This window comes from Camelus bactrianus, chromosome 23, assembly GCF_048773025.1.
Source record: "Camelus bactrianus isolate YW-2024 breed Bactrian camel chromosome 23, ASM4877302v1, whole genome shotgun sequence".
Classification (NCBI taxonomy): Eukaryota; Metazoa; Chordata; class Mammalia; order Artiodactyla; family Camelidae; genus Camelus; species Camelus bactrianus.
This window is the reverse complement of record NC_133561.1, coordinates 24,576,022-24,603,225: the sequence shown is the minus strand read 5'-3', so window position 1 is coordinate 24,603,225 and position 27,204 is coordinate 24,576,022. Positions and strand designations below refer to the sequence as shown.

Sequence of the window (27,204 nt, the reverse complement as noted above, 5' to 3'; positions counted from 1 at the left end):
TTTTAAACCATCACTTGAGCAAATCCAGAAAAGCAAGTACAATCCATTATGCTGTTCTTTCCTGGCTGCCTGTTTCAACTATAGTAAACAGACTCCAAAGGCAAAAGTGTTTGGCTGGACACTGCTTTTCAGGGTCAGTAACCAACATGGTTTTCTCGTCAGAACTCCCCAGGGATGCTCACTCACTTGGTAGCCAGAGAAATATGACTATGAAAATCTAGGAATTCTAGGATTAGAGAGAGAAATTAAACAAAAGAGCAGAACTAAAAGCCCCACCTTCAGCCAAAAAGCTAGAATGATCAGGTAAGGGAAGAAGAGGTTTGGTAAAGTAGAAATACCCAGAGGTACTTCATTTAGGCTCCTTGGTTGCAAGGAGCCAACTTACCCATTCATGCCAGAAAACGAGATGATGTCTTTTGTTTTACTCCTTCAATTTGACCTCAGGAACATGTTCATTTTGTATCTGTAAATGTAAGCATCTTAATCAGGGTAATACCAACGTCAATAAATGTTCATCGAGAAGCAATTTTCTACAGCAAACTCTCTGTGTATCTCTGGTTTTTAACAGTTTCACTATGATGCCCTTAAGTGTAGTTTTCGTTGTTTCAATCCTGCTTGAAGTTTGCTGTGCCTCCTGAATCTAGATGTTGATGTCTTTCATCGGTTTTTAGAAAGTACTTGACAATTAGCTCTTCAATTATTGCTGCTTCCTCATGGAATTTCCTCATTAGAGTTCCAATTACACAAATATTAGAACATTGGAGGATGTCACATAAGTCTCTTCTGTTCAGTTCTTTTGACTTTCCTTTTCTTTCTATGAGTCACTTTAGCTAGTTTCTTTGAGTAGACCCATCTTGTCTTCTACTGCGTCCAGTGTGCTATTAAACCTATCCAATGAATTTCTAGTATCAGATACAGTATTTTTAGGTTATAGAATATCTGATTGATTTCTTTATACAGATTCAAATTCTCAATTGGTCTGCTCCATCTTTTCATCTCTTTTGTATATCTTTTCCTCCATTTTCTTTAAGACATTTGTAATAGTTGTTTTTAATAAAGCCCTGGAACTAACTCCAACACCTGGATTATCTATGGCCTTGCTTCTACTGCTGCTTTTTCTCTTGATTGTTAGTCATGTTTTTCTGCTTCTTCACACGCTGCATAATATTTTATTGTAGAGTGAACATCACATGTAAAGAGTCTTAGAGATTGACGTCTTTGTTATTTCCTCCAGAGGGCATACACATTCCTCTGAAAGGCAGATAGGGAGAGGGACTGATAACCACCATTCAATCAGAAACTGAGCTGACTTAGAGCTAGATTACAGCTTCAGTTAGAAATGATCCACCTCTGTTTTCAAACATCTCAAGGACAGAGTTTGCTGGAAGCCCTTCCATCTAGTGGGTTTCCCAAGCACTTTGAGGCAGTGAGACACTTCACTCAACTTTCCCAGCCTTGACTCCCAGCCACTTGGGTGACACCGGTACTCAGCAAATGTCCCTTGGAAAAACTGGCTAAAACATTTAGAGTGCTTCTAGACCTGGACATGTCAGCTTCCTCTGCAGGTTTGTCCTTCCCAGTAGAGTCTCATCAACTAAGCCCTCATCTGACTGACCCTCAGCCAGTGCCCACACTTACAATTGTCCCTAGGAAAGAAATGGCCAATAATCTCAGCTAACCTAGAAATGGAACTTCCCTCTGCAATTTTAACTTACCTAATACTTTTTGCTTCCTAGTTCTCTGATATCTTTAAAAATATAATTGTTGTAATGTACCCCATTTTCTTCTAGCTATTACAGCAGGAGCCAATATCCTGCCACAACATACTCCGCAGAAGTTTTCATTAGTCAAATTTAATTCCACAAATAATTTTTATGTAGAATAGGCAGGCTTTTCCCAGTATTTTTCTTTCATTTTAATTTTACTGATACGATTTTTATCTAGTTCAAATTTTTCCATGTAAATTTACAACCAAGATTCGATTTATTGTTCCATATTTTTGACCATATGAAATGATACCGTTTACAGCATCTACCATTGTGAGTTTTCATTGTGACCATTTTGCCCATTCAAATTTTGCGGATTTAAACTTAGGAAAAAAAGATTCTATTCTTCAGTCAAGTTTTGGGCTCTAATATGTCTTACCAAGCACAGTTTTAGATATTATAATTTTTATTTTGTGTTATTTTTACCAGCAATACCCATTATAAGCTTGATAAAGACTGACGACATGCACTTAAGTCTTATTTAATCTCTAAGAAAATTGCGTGCAATTCTCCTGAGATATTCCAGAAGTTTTCGGCATCCTGAATTGGTCTACTGCCTTTCTAACAAATTTCTTCTACAAGTCTCTAATCTGTATGGTAACAGTGCCCAGTGCTGGCAGTGCAAAGAGCAAAATGATGAAACTGAAGTGGTAGGCTTGTGATAGCAAGATCAACATGTGTTGCGTCATGACTGGAACACAAAGACCAGGGGAACTGAAGCAGCTCTGAGGACTGGGAGCTGACTCCCTTGCAACTTGCTTTGTCCTCACTTCTCTCTCTGCTTCTGCTCGCGCCTCCTCTGTCTACAAAAATGCTTCCTGTGACTAATCGGGATTGCTCGACTCCCTTACAACCTCAGCACTCCCAGAGTCCGTTATGGCTGACCTGGCCCCTCTTTCTGTATCGTGACCTCTCAGCTTTAATCCCCTTACTTTCTAAAACATGATGTCTGGGTTCAAATTCCTGAGAGAGGGAAAGTGACTAGCCCAATGTGACTAGCGACAGGGACCCAAGTTCAGGGAATCTTGCTCAGGGATCTCCCTAACCCAGTAATTCTCAGTGTGATCTGTGGATCACCTTCAGGTCTGAGCATCACCCCTCTACATTCCACAGCCTCAGGTCCCTCCCCTGACTTATGCTTCCCTCAACCATAAGGGAAACCAGGCAAGAAGCTGCCAGGTCTCTCTGCATCCCTTCCTTACACTGTACTCCGGAAAAGCATCCTGATTTAGCCCAAAAAAGCTCCAGGCTCAAAGCATCTTTTAGGCCAATTCCATTGCCTAAAAACTGATTCTGGGTAATTCCTAAATTCTCTGAGTCTTTAATTTCCTTATCTGTAAAATGAGGGATATATCTACTTTACAGAAAGAAAATACCTAATATACATATACAAAGAGCCTGGCGCCGAAAAAGCACTCAGCAAATATTGGTTCCTTTTCTGCCGAGGGCAAGTCTGTGATGTCACCTTCAGACACGGGGAGGACGGCACAGTACTAGTGTGCGGCGGCAACCATCAAAACACACGAGATGAACCCAGGAAATAGATGAATGGATCTGCCAGCAAGAGACATTGTTATTTTTTCTCCCTGCCAAGCCTAATTTTCCCAGAGACACTGCATTTCTTTGGATAACTCAGCAACCACTCAATCCAGATATAGTCTCTCAGGCAGGCAACATGTTTACAGTCAAAATGCTCACTTCTACTTCAAGTTTCCAATCCCCTGCTGCTACTTTCTGCAAACTTAATTAATTAGTTGCATCTAACATTTGTTCAACCTCATGCAGCAATGGGAGACTGGAGGGAACGGGCTCTCATAAATTAAAAACATTTCAAAATATTGTCTTCTCCCAAGAAAACATTTCTTCTTCTTTTTTTTTTTTAAATTAACACCCCATTTGGATAACTTTAAGGTTTCAAAAGAAAACAAACAAGGGAGTTCCAGTTAATGCTGACTGTCTTTAACTATTTCACTGCCATTGATCTATGCTGCCTAAGCATTGTCATCCTCTTAACAGAAATGCAGCGGGTCCTATACCTCTCTCCTTCGTGATGCTTAGGTAATTACATCACATATGGTCCTGGTGTGAAAATGCCTGCCACACACTCCATCAGCCAGCAGATTAAGAGATGCCTAAACCCTAAGTGATAATGGTGCCTCAGAAAATTAAAAGCTCACGTGCCACATTGAAGGCAATGATGTGAAGCAAGAGGGTGCAGTAAATTTTTGTCTTTCTTCTTGATTTGGTTGTTTCACTACCAAGCCATAATTACACTGACTAAGACTAAATAACGGGAAGAATGGTTAGGAAATGGCCCTGCAAGCAAATGCCACCCTAGCCGAACAGATTAATCCAAGTGGTTCCGATCAGGGAGTTCTGATCTGTTGGCTTGGTTGACGGTCACCAGATGAGTAGGTATGATCTGGGGGACATCTCCTCCACTGACCAATGAGTGTGAGACAGTGTCCCAGTTGCTGCTCTCCACTACCTGCCATGATTTTTATATGGTGTTTCCTTATCTGAAAAGGATCCACGTGGTTGGTGAGGTACTCTGTACAGTTCTATACAAACGTGTATTGTTCTTGCTGTTGTTACTACGGTTATGAATAACATCGTAGAAAGAGCACTGAACCTGGAGCTGTGACGTGAGTCTTAATCACAGCTCTGCTGATAAAAGGTAAGACAGCACAGTCATGGCAGTGAAGAGTGACACAGTACGAACAGTGACAGGTGGAAGACCCGATATTCGGGGGTGCTTCTACAGGCCCTCGAAGACTGTTAGAATGGCCGTGACTGTGTGGAATTAGCACTGATTTCTTTTTAGTTTACTCTGGTGTATTTTCATCTTTTCATGTGTGCTGATAATAATTCTAAGATTCAAAATTATGTCACAAACACAGTTTGAGGATCAGTGGTTAAACCATGGAAGTGGAAGAGAACAAAGGGGAAACTTAAGAATGCAGAGACTGAACCTGGAGTCACTAATTCAGTACCTTTAAATTCTTAGAAATGTGAGGGTATGAACATTTTCAGAGTCCTGTCACAGTGATGTTGACTATGGGCACTAGAAAACTTATCAAAGCTGCTATAACAATAAAAAAAAACTTGGTTTATTTTGTACAAATAATACCAATAGTTACTTACATTAAAATAGCTCCACTTATGCCTAACTATAATAGGCCTGGTAATTGGCATCATATTAAATATATTGGATTAATTTATTCTAATATTTATTGGATTTTGCTCAGTTTTAACAATGTCTAGCTCATATGTGTGTATGCTCAAATATACATAAAGAGGGGTAGATATAGCAAATCTCTCTATATATACACATATAAAATATATATTCACATACATTTTATATATTACTCAAATATAGATAAAGATACAGAAATATAGCATCATCTCTGTCTCTTCACACATATGTGCGTAGGTGTGTGTATCTGAACACACGCACGAAGAGAGAGACAAAGAGGATGAGAGAAATAGGCAGAGACAGAGCACAGAAAATTGGTTGCCTACGAGTTGTCAAGAGCCCTTCTCATCGCTGAAATAACCCAGGTTTGGCTGGGGATGGTAATATGTCCAACCAAAAACACAGTATTTGAAGCATTGCCTGCGAACAGGACTGCCTGTATGTATCTAACTGTTGAGCAACAAAACGGAAGCAGAACTTGTGGGCTGGCACTTCCAGAGAAGCAGGTTAAAAGTAGGGCTGACTAGGCTGACAAGCCCCCTTGCCCCTTGCCTTCCCACTTCCCTCTCTCTGGAGCATGGGTACCACGCTTGATGAAGATCAGCCGGCTCATAATTCTAAAACGACAAATCCATGCTAAGGATGGCAAAGTGGAAAGATAGAGGGAGGCTGGGTCTCTGCTCTTATCAAGATTTGCCAGGTGAGCTGTGGATGGCCAGCCTCTAACACTTCTTTTCTATGAGAAAAATCAAACTCCTAATTTTTTAAAGCCACTGTTTGGGAGCTTCTGTTCTCAACAGTCAAATGGAATTCCTAACTGATGCAAGAGGAACATTGATCCTTACCCTCAAGGCATTTACAGTTTTACTGACAGCACCAGATAGGTATTCATGTTTGGCCAGATTAAACAAGAAAATGGACATGTATATGACTGAGTGCTTTCCAAGTCGTGCAAGCCATAAATGCTGCAGGAGTTCAAAAAGGAGAAAGAAGAGTATGCACTGGAGTGTTTGAAACACGTCTTCATGTGGAAGAGACTTGAGCTGGCCCTAACACACAGAGAGATGTTAATAATTAGAGATTTAGGGAGTGGGTTCCAGGCATGGAGAATAGCAAGAATTTAGACACAAAGACAGAAAAAAAAAAAAAAAAGCACAGTTTGCTGACTGACTGGACCCAGAGGAGAATGTGCAGACTGTGGGGTAGCTAAAGATGAATTTGAATAGGTAAGACGGGGCTGGGAGACAATGGCCTTGAAAATCAGACTGTGGAATCTGGATGTTCAGGCAGTGTGCAGCTGTTAATCATCAGCTTCTTTTTTTCCTGGCCTTTTGGCTATTCACTAGTCCCGTGTTTATAACTGCTTATGAGATAGCTCCACCGGACATCCCAATTGATCCCAGATACAACGTGTCTAAAAATAGAACTCATCATTTTCCTTCATCAAGAGATCAGTGGTATTATCAATCATCTAACCTTCTAGGATAGGAATTTTGGAGTTACCTTTGACTTATTTTTCTTCTCCCAACTCCTATATCCAATGCCATTTCGTCTCAGCCTTCCTTCGTCCCTTCCAAATGTCTCTTGAGTTCATTTCTCACCACCCATTCTACCTTCATCACCTGGAGTTGTCTGTTAACCCTGTCTCCCACAAGAGCCCCCTAACAAATCTCTCCCTCTTGACAGCCTCGCCCTGCTGTAGTCATCCGATGAATCGCTGCCAGAAAAATCTTCCTAAAACTACTATTTAAATCACATTAGCCCACCCTATCCCATACTTCAAAACCTACATTCTTCTGCAGAGCTCCCAAGACCATTCATATTATTGCCACTGAGCCAATCTACCTTATTTCCCACAACACTTGAAGCTGCAACCAGTGCTGCCGTCATCCAGACCTCAAAGGACCAACCCACTCCACTCTCATTCCTAGTCCTCACTCACTTAAAATGCTCACTCTTTTCCTTTTGGGCTATCTAAATACTAGTTACACTCGAGGCTCAGGGAACTAACCTCTTCCTCAAAGGTTATTTCAATCAACATTGGCTTTCCCTTTTCTGAGCTCCCACCCCATTTACAGTTGGTAACACATAATGTATTATTTCTAATCGTTCACGTGTTTCAAGTTTGCCAGACTAAACTGTAGGAGACTGTAAGATCTCTGGAAAGTTAAAACTTTTCCCATCAACTCACAGGGTTGGGGGACCCCTATGCAACACATCTTTACCATTCCCCCTACAGAAGGCTTCAGTCTCTGCCAGAGCAAATCCAACTATATACTCTCCAATACAGTAGACATTCAACAAATACCCATTCAATTAATAACTTATGAAACTTTTCTAATACTATGTAAGGCTAATAAAAATTCAATAAATACTTCTTGATCTTTGGTGACAGTTCACTGATTGAGATCTACAAATGATACCGTGAACATATGCTGTAGAGACATTAATCATTCTTGTTTTCCATATCCGTGAATGCTGACTCTGTCATGAGTTTTAGATACTGAAGCCAATTTAGTTTACATGAACTATAAAAACTAAAAGAAGTTCCATTGCTTTATAGAGTTTATTATGGTTTAATGACCACTGATTATAGTTTGGTTAATCCCCATTCATGGACAAATTTACCTTGAATTGCTGGACAATTAACTATACCATTGTTCAAAAGGCAATAATTATTTCTAGCTGAAAATTGAGAGGTATGGAACTGAACCAGCTGTGCCCATCCAAAATTCCTAATGAATTCTGAAAACCCATATTGTCCTTTTCCACTTGTCAGGTCCACTTGATACTACCGTGGTTTTCCCTTTCAATTAAAAGGAAATAATTACATTTGCAGGCACGAAGAAAGTACTGATTTAAAGGGTATATTGGGGGAAAAAAAAGGGTATATTGAGCAAGAAGAACTATACATTTAAAGAAGCAATTCATTATCTTCTGACAAATAATTGATACCTTTGTTAATTTCTCAAAAACAGGAAAACTAAACTTTCAATCAATATATACATATTCTTGAAAATGTATCATTACTAAATCGACTACATTGCTTTGTTTTAGCAGGTCATATGATACACCAGAAAAAACTCTGGATAATGTGTTTTTAAAATTTTCCTTTCATCTTGACATCACTAAATGATTGGGAGTATTCACCGCTGAGTTCTTTAATGACAATATCCTTTCTCTTACAAATGGCTTTGAAGTCTTCTCCCGCCTATTGCAAGTATTTGGATACTTCCCCGGCAAGGGTGGGCAGGAAGCCAACACAAGCCACCAGGTGCCAATATTACACCTGACAAATTAGCCACACGACTGGAAAAGGGTGGGTCCATCCTCCTGTTAGGGGTTCATTTCCTCTCATTTTCCTATGAACAGGAAGTCATTGGAATGGGGAAAAAAGCTTTTCTTAAAGACCCATATGACCAAAGGTCTGGACTTGTTAACTCCTTGCTGACAAAAAAACGGGGAAGCAAGTTCAAACTAATTACAAGACTTTATTTACGTTGACTCGCCTCACCCTACGGACCGTCTGGGTTCCAGGATATTGCAATTTCGTTAACACACAGAGTGTTCGTGAAGCAGGTGAACAGAGCCCTTGGCATCACGTGGTATAATTACAACTGACAGAGGATGCAGAGCGACCACAGCCCTTGCACAAAGCTCAGGAGCCTAAAGACTGGAGAGGTCCTGACAAGATCTGACCGAGACCACGGGGAGCCAGAACCCTATTTAACTGACCCAATTCAACAAGACTGATTTGAAGAATTTAACCAGAGTTGACTGAGATTCCATAAAATACAGCACTATATTCGTATAATACTCAATTCAATTACACTCCATGAACTAATGACTTGTAACTGCCTCCTAAAGATCAGTTATTCAGCTTGATGAGTGTTAAATAAAGCATAATAAAAGGAATGTTTTCCAGCTGAAAAGTAAGCCAAAGAAGTGGATGCTTATACTCAACTTAGTGCTATTCCAACAGATGGCTACTACACAAAATAATGTCGTGAAATGTAATGCATAAATAATTATTATTTATTTATACATATTTATACACATTTTCTTTAAGTATTACCAAAATGACATAGTACAATGGATGATAGTCTATAACTTGCTTTTTCCATGTGACAACATACTACTGACATGGGTCCTTGACAGTCTACACGTTATGCTCATTAATTTTAACTGATACATCCAATCAACTCCCTCACTTTTTGCCAATCTGATACATAGAAAATGGTAACTCATGTTCTCTTTTTGTACATTTCTTTTACCAATAATAAGGTTGAGCATATTATTCAATTATTTATTAGCCATTTGCATTTTCTGCTGAGAATTGCTTATTTTATATCTTTTGCCCATTTTCAGTGAGTTACTTCTATTTTTCTCATTAACTTGTGGCACTGTTTGAATGTGGGTCGAAACTCTATAATGTATAATGTATAATGTATAATTCAAATATTTTCATCCCAATCTGCCATTTCTCTTCTAACCTCGTTTATGATATTTTTGTTTAATGAAGTCAACTCTGTTAGCTTAATGGCTTCTGGATCTCCCATCTTATTTACAAAGACCTTCTCACCCAAGAATATTAAAAAAAAAAAAGATTTGTTCATATTTCCTTCCAACACTTGTATAGATTTGGTTTTTATGTTTTGAGCTTCATTCCATCTGGAATTTACTTTTGTGTATGGTATGAGTCCAGATGGAGAGCCAGTTGTCCCAGTACCATTTACTGAACAGTCTACTCTTGAGCTACTGATTTGAAATGCCTCCGTAATATCTGTTACATTCCCCTGTTTCTTAGGTCTGTTTCTGGACTCTAATCTTTTTTAGTCATTTTATTTCTCTATCACTAAACTTGTGTACTAACCGTATCACTACAATCGTGTATTGCTTAAGATGGATACACAGCTTGTTTTGATAATTACTAGGGTAAGTCCCCACTCCTTCTAATTTTTTGTTTGTTTGTTTTTGCATGGCTATTGTCATGCGTTGCTGGAGATGATCCTTAGAATAGGCTGTTCAAGTCCTATTAAAAGTCCCGTTGGAAATGGGATTGCATTTCAACCGATGAAAAAAACTGAGTGCAATTTTACATCTAAAATGCATCTGATTTAAAGTGCAAAGTTTCATAAAATGAAATATATTACAATGCTTTTAAAAGTTAAACCAATAAATAAATGGGATATTTTGTCATTTTTGTTAGGTCCTAGCAAGACTTTCAAGGAATAAGTGGAAACACCTCCTTTTGATTGGCTGCTCAAACAGTAGCTATTCTCTGCTAGGAAACCATAGTGTATGTTATGAGGACTAAGAGATGTACGTGCCCTTGTCCTTGGAAACTTATAACCTACTTCACCAGATAAGATGTATATACATACACATATAAAGGCATACTGATATACACAAAATACATGTTGATATAAGGCAGCTTATATTAAGAATCAAATATGTTACCACAGACAACAAGAGCAACAGGAGTTCAAAGGCAGGAGGTTCACAGTAGGGAGACCTGAGAGGCTCACTCTTGCTCTCAGTTTACAGAAGAGGATGTTCAGACCCAGTCAGATGAAGCCACGGAGCTAAGAAGTAACAAAGCGTCAGGTCTGCTGTTTCCCATTCCAGCGACCTGCCCACTGCATCAAGCTGTCGCTCTTTTACACATTTATGTGCAGACCATTTTAGAATGGTCGAGAAATCTGGATGTGCGAAGCAGAAGAGTCCTTTGGAAAACTCTCATTTATAACCATGTCAATACCCACACAGTAGTTTCCCCAAATGAGCTAAAAAAGAAAAGGTTGCATTCAAACAACTCTATTTGGGCTTTCTTTTGATCTAGATGACATCAAGTAACAGATATTAATGATGTTCCACTTTTCAACCAGTGGTTTTGACATTAGAACACATAGCCCAAGTCTAGGTAATAAAATGCCAGCAATTTTTTTGCCCCTTTAGGCAATTCATCCCCTTGTCATATTTTAAAGCCCTCAGGTAACAAACCCTAAGACCCACAGGAATCTTTACACCTGTGGAGAAGAGATTTCTAAAACTCAACATCAAATCCACTTTTGATTTTCCCTTGAGTTTGTTTCTGTCAATGTTAGGCAGGTAACACATTTCAGCTTTTAAGCCATGAAGTGATCTTTTTTCAGAAAAAAAAAAAAACTGCATTCACAGCTTTAATCTTATATTTCCATGCGTATTGAGTTAAATGTTGTAAAACTATCAATTCTGTCAAAACCTAGCAAAGAGAAAACAGGACACCATGCAATCTTAATGTCCAAACTGACTAGTGATTATCAGAAATTAAATGTGCAGGAATTCCAAATCTTTTTTGATCTGAGATGTCTAGATAACTTTTGTTTTTCCATAATTGTATGAGGTTTCTACATAGTATTTAAGAATCAATTATATTGCAATTGATGTAATTAACTCTAATAATCCATTAAAAGTCAGTAGGAGGGCTATTCAAGTCAATAGAAAAGAAGGAGTATATTATGAAGGTGTTATTAACCTATACAGAATTTTACCAGACATTTTCTTTTCTTACATAATAAATACACAGCGGTTAGGAAGGCTGTCATTATAATTTTATGTGAACAATAGTCCATCACTTCTTTTCCTGTGCAACCCTTAACTAATTCCATGTACCATGCACAAGTAAAATGAAACCTTTTCTAATCAGGGTACAGTCAAATCAATCATCTATTACTCCATGATTAAAGAAGAACTCCTTCCCAGCTGGGTGGAAGAGAACCAAGGACCGGCAGAAGTTTCCAGCCCACCTCTTCTTTCGGCTGACAAGTCTTTTCTGATGGCTGTCTGTATGTTGCAACTAATCAAAGATTAAACAGTCATCCAGAAAGTTCCGTTTAGAATCCTCTAGCAATCACTAAATTGCCTCTGAAAGGGTGGCTCCATGTTCCCTTGGGTGTCAAGTGAACTCCAGAGCATTCCAGACCTTTTCCGTTACGTGAGAGGAAAAGGTCCCTCTCCCTCGCGGCGTTCCGCATGTCCACCCTCCTTCCTCAGGCACCGCGTTTGTCCTTCCTAGCTGGGACCCTCCCGGACATCTAACACAGCCAACCTCCACAGAGCTGGCCAGGTCATCCCTGGGGCTCCAGGTCACACGGCAAATGCTAGGGGCTCAGCCTGCTTCCCCTCCCTTCTCCATTCCCAGTACAGTAAAGTCAGGAGAGCACAGCACACTAGTCAGACAGTTCACAGGTCACCAAACACACAGACTGTCCTTCTCCGAAACGATGCTCATTTCTCACCAGGCACCCAGTTCTGCTTTTCCAATTGACGATGAACCAAAAATATTGTACAGCAATATTTGCATGAGAGGACACTTCGTTGCTGGTCTTAGCCAAGCACCCTACTCTAGACTTCATTAGGAGTACAGACTGTGTTTGCTGTTTCTGGCTTCATATCTGTATCACGGCAACTGTCCCCATAGGTGGGGACAGCATGCAATATCAGGAATAACATTTCCCACACAAGTAACGGCGATGCCTGCAAAGGTTCAGAGCTGCAGGGGTGGTGGGGGAAAGAGTACGGCCCCTGGAATCACAAGACTTGGGGTGAGTACCGGCGCTGCCCTGCATTGGCTGTGTGACCCGGAGGCTCCTCTGTCCCCTCATCTGTAAGGTGAGTAGAAAAAGAACCCACATCATAGGACTGTTCTCAACTTAGCCCCTTTACATTAGGAGGAAATGAGACGAACATGAGAAATAAGCTTTGTGCATCAGAAAACACTACACAAATCTGAGGCTGTGTTTATGTTGATAGCACTGTTCAAAGTCACCGAGAGCTCTCAAAGCCAAGGAGAAAAGGGATAAAGCAATAATGCTCAAACTTTGGTTCACATGAGATTCATCTCAGGACTTATTTCAAAGTACATATGCCTGTTTCCCAGGTGATTCTGATTCAAACTACAGGCTGAGAGACAGTGGGATAAGGGATAGGCTGAAAATGGATTCCCATTCACTCATCAGATATTTTAAGCACTAGGAAGCCTTAGAGGATACAAATAATTACGAGATATGGTGCAATGTCGAGCTCTACATGTAGAAAGAAGACAAACATCCAGAAATAGATAAAATGCAAAGCTGTGGATGTCAAAGCAGAAAAGACAGTTCATATATAAGACCTCTTCTGGTTTCTCCCTGGAGCCCTGAAAAACAAATTTGTATTCCCTGGAAGAAAATTCCAGTTCTCTCTTAATCCTCAATTATGCACTGCATGAACCTCAGTCCTAGGCCCTGAGAGTCACCATGAGTCACAGAGTCTCAGGCAGGAGTCAAGGAGAGGGTTTGGATCCCATCCCATCCCCTCTCCTGGAGAGCCAGGCCTCACCGTGAAGAGACATCTCTTACTCAAAGGGTTCATCTCAGAGGTGGAACAAAGGACCCTTTTCATTCTGGAGAACTCCTGTTTTATGCGGTGCAGGGAAAGACCAGATGAACCCACCAGAGGCATGGGCAGCCACAGTGACTAGAATATGAGACTTCCCCTCTGAAGGTTTCACTTTGAATCTCCTCCCTAAGGCCAGTCCCGGAGAGAGCATTTGGACACAGCAAAGCAGTGGCTTCAAAGTCACAGTGACTTTCTATGTGCCTGGGAGGAGATGGAGAATGTCACCTTCCTTTTTTCTGAAACTCCCATCATGACTTTGTACTGGTCCCAAGAATACAGAGAAAAGAGACCTGGTCCCGGAGTCAGGAGACCTGGGCTGTCATTCTGCCCCGGCCAGTAATGAGCTGGGGAACCATCTCTCTGTCTTCGGCCACATCCTCTTCCAAAGAGGAAAACTGAGGGGACTGATGTCTCCCCGAGCTACTTCACAGGATTAACAGGAGGGCTAGATGAAAACCTCCTTTGAAAAGTAAAAAAAGATCACCGGGATATAAGAAATTAATATTCAAGCCCCCAGGTTAAAAATGTCAACTTCTCAATTATCCAATTTGATTATGAACCTCGTCCCCAAGATCACTAAAGTTCTCTCTGTCGCTTTGCTTTGAAGGTAGAGGCTGGTCCTCTGATAAGTCACTGCCATTGATTCCTTTGCAGATAAAGACGTGCAGGACTAGAAGGCCGGGCCTATTGAATTCTCTCCGACTCACGCGGGTGTGCTTTCCTCACTCCAGGCCGACAGACGCTTGAAATGGCCCTGCTCTCCCACCCCCGGCCTCCGCCTGACCACACAGACCTGGAGGGACCCAAGAACAGCTGACCCCGTCGCATTCATGTGACACCTTTGTTCAGCGCTAAAATCCACTTGAGAGGGGAAAAAAATACCTCAACCAGGAAATAAATCTTTTACTGCTATTTCATCCTCCCCTCACGTGGCGCTGGAATATCGCTTTAAAGAACATTCTTGTGGCCTTTCCAGGGCTTTTCCTTTAGGTCTGCAAACAGGAGTAGCCCGTCCAAGGGGAAACTACTGCCCAGCAGAGCAGTTCTTCAAAGGGGACTTCTTCGGGCAGGAAAAGGGAACGTCTGATACTGTAGCTGAATAAACAGACTCATCAAGCCCCGTGCCAGACTGGAAAACCAGGCCCCGTGAGCCCGCGGCCGCCAGCCACGCAGCGCGTGCGCGCCCTGGCGCTGGCCCCCGGGGCTCGGGCCTGCCGTCTCTCCGCTCTCTCTTCCGTTCTGCCATCTTCACCAGATGCCTTAATGTCCCTGGGTAGAGAGCTCCTGTTTTGATTATCATTAATTGGTTGATGTAAGAGGCTCTGCAAGTTTCCAAGGCTGTTTTGGAACCACAAACTGTCCCATCACCTCTACGCTCACCTTCTCCCTCAACCTTCACATATTCCCACAGTCACCGACATTTCTCAGAAAGGAGCTCCATTTAGGGGCAGAACAGACAATTCGCACCCTCGATGTTGTAAGCCTTGGACGGGAGGCTAACAGAATCTGAGAGCTGGGCGGGCCCTTCAAAGGTCCTTATTTTTAGGAAAAGCTACAAATTTACAGACTCAGAAAAAGGGAATCGTCTACTCTGGTCCAGAGTCAACAATCCATTTGCGACACAGTTCAGTGTTTCACGGTCTATAGTAGAAGGACTTCCAAATACTTCAAATAGATTTACACTGTATTTAGTTTTTCCACTTGAATAGCTGGTCATAAGTGAAATTCCAAACCGAGGTCACAGTAAGGCTTAGGCTTAAAAATTGGAATTTGTCTTTTCCATATGGAAAATTTTTTTTTCTTTTTAAAAAAATTATGCCAGTAAATGTTAATGGTTATTTGGATAATCTGGACACTAACTAGTTTTATTACCTTCTATGTCCACACATACTCATATGGACAGGGGCAATTCTCTGTGGATTTCCCAAGACACATTATCAATCCTATGAGGACTTTTTTTCAATCATCCAAAAACTAGGCAGAGAGTCTCACTCTGATTGCTTTAATCATAATGTTTAAACCCTCTCTTAAATATTTATTTGAGAAAAAAATTCTTGGATGATAAATGTATTTGGAAAAAATTGATAAAAGTCTGCAATACCTACTTTGAAAGGGAAAACTCAGCTCTTTAATTCACTTAGCTTCTATCCACCATCGGCTTCTGGCTCGTTTATTATCACACTTCATGACTGTACTATATAAAACGCCTCTGTAACTGGCTTTATAAACTTCAAATTCCAACAAAAGCAACAACAAAGAATCGAAAAAAATTAGCAGGATTAAGTAAATATTAGCTCAGTACGGATATCTGAGACCCAAAGCATTTTTTCCCTCAATAATACGTTCAGCCACTCAATCACATCCCACTTCCCCATCAACGTTAATGCATAGGATGTCATCTTCTAAAAACTAGTGGAGTTTCACACCACATGTTTGTCCATGCTGAACACGCGTCAGTAATTACTATGGAGTAAGCGAAGAGCAATGCAGGTGTCCTTGCTGTCATTAATCACCACCACCAACTGAAGTCCAAATTAGCCTTGAATTGGTAAACTTATTTTACTAGTTGCCCAGCACTATGCTGTATCTACCTTTGAGGAAGGAGAAAACAATTCTATTTCAGCTACTCAGATGCTGTCTGATGAGTAATACCTGGAGGGTTAGAAATAGCTCATCAACAAATAGATATCTTAAATGATTTTTATATCGGCACCACCAAAAATTGCCTATCAAACTAAGAAGAAAAAAAGCCAGTGACTCTTTTGAACCAGTAGAATTTTAAAATGCACCTCCTCTCCATCTGACTTGCATAGATTAGGTTCTCAGTTATGCAATCATTGGCACAAACACCCTCTTAGACATGATGAAGGGAGAAGGTGGGAGACATTCGCTGCAGTTACCTTTGCCCAGGTTTTATTTGTTCTGCAGATAATAAACTTTGGACTTCTTTACCCAACCAGTCATCTTGCACAAACAGTAAACACTCTCAAAACTTTCTGTACCCAGGGGACTCCTGAGAAAACAAAACTGGGAGAAAAAAAGCATGATTAATATCTACTTTCTTCGGTCAACATCCTAAAGTTGAGCAATTTCTCAACATCTTAAAAGGGACTGTCCTGCGTCAGGTTGAGAGTTAGTAAACTACCTATTGATCAATTAACTGAAATCAGTAGTAACTGGAGTCAGAATTCTGAGCTTGCAAACACCCACTCTGTAACTATTTCCTGTTCCTCCACGTAGCATCATGAAGACCTTGCCCACATTCATTCTTTGTAAGCAGTCATTTCTAACCTTTTAGGTCACATCCCTCCATCAATAAAAAAAATTTGAGGCAACCTGTGTATTTTTACTTAAAAGTTACATACGTATTTCTGTAAAACATTTCATGTAAGATGAAATTTAAAATTGAAATAAGCAGAAGATTTAATATTTTCTTTCTGTACTTTAATGGATCATTTTGGATTCTCCATAGGGTATGGATATCCTACTTCTGAAACCACTGCTTTAAGAATGCGATGACCCACCATTCCTGCACTCGGTCACCACCTTGCCCTAAGCAAAACTTGTTTTCAAGAAAAGATCTGCTATCAGTTATTATCACTTTATGCGAATAAAGACCCATCATTATATTAATTCTTCCAATAGGATTTACACTAATTATGAGAAGAAAGCTTCAGTCCACATTAATGTAATATCAGTGATATGGAAATAATTCATGATATTTGGAGAAAGGAAAAGTGTTTCCTGGTGACCCTGAAATCAGACAAATCGGGATGCCCCTTATCAGTGAACAGGCAAGGGCAGCACCAATCTTTGATATAAAAAGCTTTCGGGGACAACCAATTAGTTAGAAGAAGGAAGAGTAGAGATGATACGATGGTAGGAGATTTTTCCTGAGGCCAATCCTAAGTTTTTACTAAAATTGTAGGTTCAGCGTTACAGCTCTTTTAGAATTTGCCTAGTAGGTTTTCCGATCTACACTTGAAAGCCCCTATGGAAAAAAAAAAAAGTTGTATGTTCATTTAGGGAGTCAGCATTGGGGGAAGTATTTAAACATTATAGGGGAGGAGCTGAAGTTCTCCAAGCCATCCTTGTGGTTCCCTCACAACCAATGAAAACAAAACTTGATAAATCCCACAAGGCCAACACAGAAACTCAAAGGCTCGGTAGCCTCAAGTTGAGAAGTAAGACTTCTATAAATCTAGGGGAAAAAAAATCATTTTTGCCCCAAATAATCAGTCACAAGTACTTGCACAGCTCAAGTACTTACGTTTGTCATGGATTTATGGAAAGAATTTTCTCAGAGGATGGAGGGGAGGGTATAGCTCAGTGGTTAGAGTACATGCTTAGCATGCACAAAGTCCTGGGTTCAATCCCCAGTACCTCCATTAAAGAAATTTTTAAATAGATTAATAAATAAAAATCTAATTACCTCCCCCCCCAAAAGAATCTTCCCTGAGGAAAAGATGAACAATGATCTAGATTATTTTCATCTTTATGAAGTTGAGGTGCTCTAAAAATCTGAATAATCCATTATAATATATATTGATCTAATTCATCACTTAATTATACAATAGTCTATTTTATTATAAACTATAAAAACAAAAGATGTCAACCAACTGTGAAGAGATGTCTCCTGTGTATGTATACAATACTACACATTATTATGTGTGTATGTAAATATATATATGCATGTACATATATGTATATTTGTGTGTATACAGAAGCTCCTGCCGGTTTACCAACTATTTGGGCAAATTAGATGCCCATGAAAAGTTATAAAGTGCTATATCTATCGGCAGGCACAAAACAACAACCTAACACAAAACACGTCAAGTCAGCATGTGCTGGCCGAAGGAAGAATAGGATATAATTAAAATCTATTATGAATTTCCAGATAAGGTAGAAACAGGCATTTCAGATAGGTAAATAAATTGGTATGAGAAATGGAAAGAAGTTTCATTTAGTAAATCACACCCAGGGGACATAAGATTTCCTAGTGGGAGAAAAGTATGCACATTGATGAAGAATGAGCTACAAAGTTAAAGTGAATGGATTGATACAGGAGACTTGTTATATGACAATTAAGCCAAAATTTATTTTTGTTTGAATCAGTCCTGTCCTTGAGGCAAAGTATATATTACTGTTGCTGTTTTACTTAAACTGTCCCCTATAATGTCTTTTCATGCTCTGTGAGATAATACAGCATAAAGACATAACCTAAGAAGGCCCAGTATGATACTAGTTCCACGGCAGGGAAGTTGACGAGTGTACCCAGGAATTCTGCGTGCTCTTGGACCTTTTCAGGCTTTGACCTTTGTCTCTGAAATGTCAAGGTATCTCTTGTGTCATCATGAGTCCCCTCCCCCAGCCCCTCATAGCTGTTACACCAAATGGACACAAACTATGCCAAAAACAATATGATCTGAGAATTGCTGAACAGCGCTGATTCTTCTGTCAACACTCCTGTCCTGAAATCTCCTTTTACTTAACAAACCTAGATCACCTTCCTTTCATGATACAAGAGAGAAGAAAACTGAGGCAAATAATCCATTACTTCTCTCCAACAGGTAATTCTCAGGAGGGAAACTGACAGAGCCTGCCTGTCTAGTTTATCATGTGTTGTCCAGGCTCCCTTCTTGCTTTGTAATGGTCACAAGTTGCTCCACTTGCGTGAAATCAGAAATGCTCAAAAGAACAGAAGCTTGTCAGGAGCAAAATCTGACTTTTCACCTTTTCTTATAGTCCTTATTATGAGTTTAAAAAGCTAATTTCTGCCTCCACATCTGGCAGGAACTCCATATGTTAAGCTGCAGATGAATTTCCCAGTTTTATTCAGACTGTGTTTTTAAAAATACATGGATGAGACAGCTCATCAAATTGATTATCAAGTTATAGATTAGATAACTACAAATTTCATTCAGTTTGGTTATTGGGAAGGCCAAAATGACCAGAAGGTCAAATGATCAGAATAACTCTTGGACAGTTTCATAACTAAATATACTTGGTATTGAGATTTACTGTTCAGCAGTGGATAGTAAAAAACCATCATGTCAAACTAAAGTTAATTAAGCTAGATTTTAATCTCCACAAGGGCAGAGGCAGTGCCTGGTTTATACAACACTCTTCCCCAGCACCTATCATAGGGCTTGTCATATAGCAGGTGCCCGTGGTGGCTTGTCATTAAGATGACCATCATCAGTTCCCTTCCTCCTTGAAGGCACAAGCCATTCCACTATTGTGAGGTGGGATCTATTTCTTCAACTCCTGGAGTCTGGGCTGGCTGGTGACTGCTGTGACAAACAGAAGAGAGAAGTAACCTTCTTGACCTCTAGGACAGAAGAGGCTTTGCAACTTCCACTTGGATTTTTTTAGAACACTTGTGCTGGAGAAAGCTGGTCACAAAGTAAGAAGGCTGATTACCAAAGTACCAACAAGCTCCGAGGATGCCCCGGCTAATCTCGTGGAGAGAGAGAGGTCCCTGAAGAGCCCAGTGACAGGCACAGAGTGAAGGAACCTTTATCTAGCTCTAGCCTCAACCACCATCTGACCAGAACTGTATGAAGTTCTCCAAGAAAGAGCTGCCCAGCTTTTGCCCACCAACACCAAGAAAGATGCGTGATCATAATAAATGATTGCACTAAGTCACTAGGTTTTAGGGTAGTTTATTACACAGCAATAGATAACTGGAACAGTGTTCAATGTTTATGGAATAAATAAATTAATTGATAAAAGAAGCCTCTAAGAATAAAGGGTTCCCGAGTGAACCCAGCAAAATCCATTAAATAGATTATTAAGGTGATGTCAACAACAGTAGAGACTATCAGAAAATTGGACAACTCTGCGGATAATTAAGGCCAAGAGGAAATCTGCTACAGAGTAGAGAAAGTAATTTTTTTGAGAGTGGAATTTTCCAGATTCACTAACCATCTTGACTGTATTCACTAGATGACTGCTAAATGCCCTATTCCCCTTTACACAAAGTAAACTCATAATTGTGTTTTAGCCATGATTCTAAGTGCAACATAGGAGAAAATATACTAACCAAGAAGGCACCTGGATAACCAAGGGAAAAAGACATTGTGAAGCCTGATTTTTCCAATGAAGACTCTCTTCTCTCTATTCTTTTAATTGTATAAAATAGACTTTGGTCTCGGTACACTGTGTAAAGCAACTAAATATAGCCAGAGACCAGGGTGGGTGGGAATGGAAAAGAGAGGCTAAATGCTGGGCACTAGCAGCTGTTACATCATCACATCCCCCATAATTGTGCTGTTATGCACACAGCTCTCTTCAGCTGGATAGTCACCACTTGATAATGATGAAAAGATTAATTAGTGACATGATCCATATCTTTCATTTCTTTGATGGTTGTAAGTAAGCCTGAGTCATTCTACCATTATTTTTACTATAGGCACAATAGTCTTACCCTTTTTTGGTGAGGAAAGTAAGTATCAAGAGGATGTCTTTAATCTTCCATAGAGTTTCAACTCTTAGCCTTTTCAGATGAAATCACACCAGGATCCCCACCCTCTCCTGAGTATCCTTTCCTCATGGCTGAACAGGTCCTTCCTAATAACACCCAGACCCACCCTATCTCCTTTTTACTTCCAATACTCCAAACCTTGCCCCAGTGTGAACCCATAAACTCCACTTTCCCAAAAAGAACCCCAACCTGCCAGAGCATGAAAGTCGTGTTTGGAACCATATGAATAAAATATAGACACACTTCGACCAGCTCTACACAACCAACTTGATAACGCAGTTCAAAGCAAAAAACTATGTAACTGACAGTCTCCATGGATCAAAACAAAGCGGACCATTGTCAAATCCTCCTCCTTCTGGATATGCAGACAGGACCTGAAACTCAGGCTTAAGGTCACTGGTTGAGCAAGTAGCTCTTCATGGTCACTCTGACAGGCTAGGAAGGAACATAGCTTAAGCTGGGGCAGAATCTAGGGCAGTCATTAGGGAGAATTAGCAGATTCGATGCCAGGAGACCTTGAAATTCAACTTCAGTACATGAGGACAACTTTCTTATTTTTTTACTGATTCTGTTGTCATTCCATCCAAATTAGTTCAGAACAACTTATTGTCTGCTTTTGTCTGGCACGAGGGTTAGAGACTTGATTAACATCCGCCCCCATGGAGTTTTCAAGAGAAAGCAGGTTACAGAGGAATGACCACCTGAATTTCCTATAGGAAGGACAAGAAGCATTTGTACCAGAAATTTTTTGTTGGGACTCAGTAAGTACTGTCTTTGTCCTTCTAAGCACCCCTCTGTACCACAAGGGCTGAGAGCCTAAAAACTACATTTCCCAGGCTCCCTCGCCAATAGAGTTCGTGGTATAACCTGCCATTGGGAAGTGCAATCATTGGAAGGTAGAAGTAAAAACCATTTTTCTCTATCAGTAGTTACAAGCAGGTGTGTGGGCACTGGTAGGGAGCAGACCTGGGGCTACGTGTCAGCTTCTGAGCATCCTCCTAAGAATCACCCCCTCTCAGTGCTGCAGAGCTGAGATCACCAGCGGCAACTTGGCTTCCTGGTGATTTTTCCACTTGAGATTTTTTGGAAGTTAGTAACAAACCCCTTGACCTTTATTCCCCAAAGCTCTCATGATTCTACACACCTCTAACCCCCTACATTGCATTCCTTCCTGATGGGAATATTTCAAGGATATTAGTCAGAATGGGATAGGTATGTTTCAGGAACAACCCCCAAACTCTGAAGAGTAAAACAAAATACACGTTACCTCTTGTTCAGGATGTGGGCTGAGTGGCTTCTAACTTGTGGCTACACTATCTGAACACATGGGTCCTCCAAGACCCCAGAGGAAGAGGAGGAGAGAACACAGAGAAAAAACACACATACTCTCCAACTCCCTGGAACAAAGGTAGCACAGGACTCCTGCTGACTTTCCGTTACAAAGAATTGGTCCTGGGACCATCTCTTCCATTCAGCTCATATTCCACTTATAAGAGCTAGTCACATAGTCCCATATCAATGCAAGAGAGGCTGGAAGTGTAGTCTCTGGCTGAGCAATTGCTTCAGAAACCATTCTGCACTGGGAAAGGGGAGGATAAATCTTGACTGGTCAGCTAGCCATCTCTGTTGCAATACTAGAAAGTTTTCTTTTTTCTTCTCTTTGCTTATCTTTTCTGCCACGTAATTTGTTTCCCCTGCTTTAATAACATAGCTTCCTCCTATTCTAATTTTTCTTCCTTTTTCCTTTGACAGGCACTTTCTCTCTTTAGCCTCTGTTTGATTTTACTTTCCTCTCTTATTTCACTGTTAATGACAATTGTAGCCTTCTACTATCTGAGCAATTTCTAAGCGTGAGATCAAGAAAAAAAGACAGGGCTGTTATCTTGTCAGAACTGAGAAAAGAAGTCATCTCAATGCCTTTTTATTCCAACTCAAATCCTATCTATTTCTTACTGCTGGAAGTCACAGGCAGTAGAAAGGAGCGGTCAAAACAAATCTAAGAGAGCAAACAAAGTGTCTGCAAGATTGTTGATATTTGTTACACTTCCTTGTTCCATGTTCTTCAGTTTTTTCAGGTTCTGTGCTAGCTTTGGGGCAAAAGTTTCAAGTGTTCATTTGTTTTCTCTCTTTATTCAATTATTAATAGAGACCAATAGAGACCTAGGGCAAAAGTGATTTAGACAGTTTTCAACTGTCCAATAACACAACCGTAGTGTTTAGAGGGTTTTCTCTCACTTGCAGATGCAACTTCTATCCATTTTTCAGTTTGAGGGAAGAAAGAAATAAGACATTTTTGAAAACGCAAAATTTGAACATTTCATAATGTGCAAATGCTATAGTCCTCCATGAGAGGAACCAGCACAAGTAACTATTTCTTCCTCACAACCTACTCTGCTCTATGCTTTATTTAGGGGGTAGAGGATAGAGGAATAAGACTTTAGTTCCCATACCAATAGCTCCTACCCTTTGGAATAATCCCAATGTAATGAGCTGGGACTGGCCCACTCAGAAATGTGGGTTTTCCAACTTTAATTGAAATCCGTGTTGAGCAATACTGTGTCAAAGCTGTGTCATTATTTGGCAGAGTCCCAGTCAAGTCATGGCCTCACAGCATCTTTCCATTTCTATGCTTGCCCTCTTTTCTGTTGGGGTGGCTGACACAAAGCTAGAGCCCTGGAGCCTTGACAAGCTCCCAGAGGCACTTTTGGGTATAAGAGCACTATCCAGTATATTTCAAGCAGCAAAAATAATGATACATTACATGCTTTATATTCTTGCCAGACATCGTGCGAGCATTGTCTGAAATAAGTCTCTCAAAAACGTTATGAGGTAGGTATTTTTATTATCATCCTTATTTTACAGATGAAGAAACTGAGGCTTAAAGAAATTGTCACTTGTTGAGAAGATAGAGCAATTAAATGTTACTTTGAAAATTTAAATTTGGCTGTTTGACTGCAAAGGCTGGAGGGTAACCACTCTATCACTAGCCTATTTCCATAAAGTTAGCCTAGTCCCTAAGATTAGCATAATGATGATGGGAGTAGGGCAGGGTGAGTCAGCAGAAAATAAGAAAAAAAGGAAAATTCCCATGGAAATTAATCATAATAACAATAATTACTAACATTTCTTGAGCACTTACCATGTGTCAGGCACTGTTCTAAATCCTTTCCATGGATTAACTCATGGCATCTTCACTACAAATCCTAAGAGATAACCGTGATTTTTATTAGCGTCTTAATTTTTTTTTGCAGAAACTGAAGCACAGAGGAAGGACTTAAGTAAGTTACAGGCTCACACACCTAGCAGTCTGTGGGCTGTAGAGGAGTTACAATAAGACCCTCACAAATCTGTTCATCCTCCATGGAGATAACTATGGGGAAACCAGAAAAATAACTTTCAAAAGTTCTCCAGCACAGCTTACTTTCTGTGATTTACTCACATTGTCAGAAATATCTGTAGGGAGCAAGACTCCAGAGCCCTGGCCCAGCCCCTTTCCCCAGTGTGAATGCAGGAAGTTTGGGATGACGCCTGTGTGCCCTCAGAACAGTCCCTTCACCATCCCTCCCTCACCAGACCCAGAGGGTTCCGGTGCCAAGGAGTTCTTCTGTCCTATTGAAAGCAAAGAATGCTTTGCCTCTGAAATAAGTACAAAGAGCAAGCAAATTTAGTCAGTTTATGCAAAACACAGGATGGCATCTGCCATCTGGAAAAATACACCAAAGCCGTGAGCCGTCAAGGCCCTTTCAAGACTTTGGCACATAAAATCAACATTTTTTTTTAAGTCTGAAAGGTCCCCGTGAAAGCTCCCAGCTTCGTTAAATATAATTTCCCCTTCTCCCATTCCTGTTGCTGGCCATCCACTCTCCCATCACATACACTCCCAAGTGAAAAAAAAAAAAAATATATATATATATGTATGTATTTTTCCCCCTTCTCAGTGGTACAAAGGCCTCTTAGAAGATGGATTTGACAAAGAGGGTTTTTAAAAGGATGATAATTTTTTACATCCTTTCTAACTACCTTCTTTTTTACATTTAAAATGGTTTAAACAAATAAATTTGCCCTTGTATTGCATATATATATACATACACACACACACATATATCTGGAAGATAGTTTGGCATTGATATTCCCAAGGCCCAGAAGTTGCAGGTCTTTGCGATTCCAAGTTCCTGATACTGCCTCCATCTGCACTGGCTTCAAGGAGTTCAAGACAGATGAGAACAAGGAAGGCGGCTCAGGCTTTGCCTGGGGGCCAGGCTGGGTAAGCAGGGCATCCAAGCAGAAATGTGTCCATCCGACAGGAGTGGAAACAAGATGCTGGCAATGCTTACTGAAGAGTTATGGTTAAATGGACAGGAATGGAGACCTGGAAGAATCACTGATGTGGGGTGAAGGGGAAGCTGGTCAAACCAAACGGACTGAGAAACGACAGAATCATGGGCGAGGAGAAGTTATCTATGGGCTTGGAACATGGTCAGAAAAAGTGAGTAAGACAAGAACACAGGATCAACCCATAAGTCGTAGTAGCTAAAATGCCATGAGTTGGGGGAGGTTATAGCTCAATGGTAGAGTGCATGCTTAGCATGCATGAGATCCTGGGTTCAATCTCCAGTACTTCTTCTAAGAATAAATAAATAAGTAAACCTAATTACCTCTCCCCACCAAAAAATAAAATAAAATAAAATTTTAAAGAATGCAATAAATGATTCCCATGGGCTAGCTACCTCCATGCATTATCTCATTGTCACAACAACTCTATGAGGGAGGAACTTTACATATAAAACGGGGGTCCAGAGAGGCTGGGTTACACTGCTGATGGCAGTGTCTAGATTTAAAGATGCGAGCCTGATTTCAGAGTCTATCCTTGTAACCACCCTGTTTCACTGCTTGGCATGTATCTGGATAGCCTAGACTAGAAAGATATATGTAACACAAGACTGTCAATTTCCCCTTAATAGTAAAATAATAGGGGACTTTGATTTAATGCTTGCTCTGAATTTCCATAGTCTCTGTTTTATAATCAAAATGTTTTGAAGAGTTACTGGGAAAGAAGCTAAAACTTGCTTAATGAAGCTGAAACTTGGTTATTGAAGAAAACTTGGTTTTCTCAGGTGCAGGAGACAATATCAGGCCAGAAGCTGAAGCGAGGGTCTGGTGGCAGCCAGGACCAGTCCTAGCACTGTTCAGATCTGAGCTCTTTGCTGTCTACACCCTTTATCTGCAACCATTCAGCTCTCCCCAGGTCAACCCCTCCAAGGCTGAGGCTCTAATTTCCAAGGTTGAACCTTTGGGAGTAGGGGAGGGATTGCAGGGGGCAGGGAGGACAGTCTGGGGAACAGTTCACACCTCCACATCTCCGCGGCTGATCTGATCAGAGCAGCAGATTCTCTGCTTCTTTTCTTCACACAGTCTATCCATGTTTGTTTGACCCCTGGCTGACTGATTCTATGCCCCCATTTAGAAGGACCTGGTGATGGGATATTTCTCAGTTGCATTAAAATGAATGTTCTTTCGATCATTTCTTTACCCTTTAGATTAGGGAGACATGCTGAAGTTTCCTAAATGTCGGTGTGGTACACGTGGCCTGCTCTAATGCAAACAGGCATAGTGTGGAGTCCGCCAGATCTCAGTTAAAATCCTGGCTCTGCCACTTGTCAGCTACAGGGAACTTATTTAATTTCCCTGGTCCTCAGTTTCCTTATCTGTAAAATGCAAGATGCTAGACAGAAGGTTTGGATTGGCACAATAAGTAATAATAATTATTATTATATAATATATAATAATTAACTACTATAAACACATTAGATTCTATCACACATAAATTCCAGCAGAAGACCCATTCCTGCCACTTCTGGGATGTTGCCAAGTTGCTACAGAAATGATGTGACAGTGGACTCCAATATATTATTGAAATGACATTCTCCAACTCCAGGGGCTGAGGAGTTTGTTGCTATCACAGAACCCCCTTTAGGCCAGTCTTTTGAGTGTCACTTACACCAGTTTGGAAGTAATCTGCTTGCTCGCCCTTCCAGCAAAGGATGTCATGATCAGCTAATGGAAAGTGACAAGAAGGGATATAATGAATGAGAGGGAGTTAAAGTTTGGGATGAAAAAAAAAAAAAAAAGCCTTGTTCTTTTGGGGAATGCACAATGCTAAGCATACCATGTTAAATCGTGCGTGTCAAATAATGGACTAATTAAGAATCTTCATCCATTTTTTTCACATCTCATTTTTGTTGCCCTTTCAAAGATGTATTTTCAAATTAGCTCTTAGCTCTTTAAATAAGCACCGAGGGGAAAGAAAAAGAAAAAAGAAACCTTGTCTATCAGAG

The 27,204-nt window shown here is 40.4% G+C and overlaps 1 long non-coding RNA gene and 1 other non-coding gene across 3 annotated transcripts in view; one reads left to right on the top strand and one right to left on the bottom strand.

Moving 5' to 3' along the window:
- The window catches only part of LOC123615161 (uncharacterized), an 80,316-nt gene that overhangs the window by 40,923 nt on the left and 12,189 nt on the right, over nt 1-27,204 (bottom strand). For both annotated transcript variants that reach the window (XR_006722717.2, XR_012501983.1), the window contains exon 2: nt 386-463. This is a non-coding gene — a long non-coding RNA (uncharacterized LOC123615161). The remainder of the gene's footprint in view (nt 1-385; nt 464-27,204) is intronic.
- LOC123615175 (U7 small nuclear RNA) lies at nt 17,315-17,376 on the top strand. The gene has a single exon (XR_006722734.1). It is a non-coding gene; the product is annotated as a U7 small nuclear RNA (small nuclear RNA).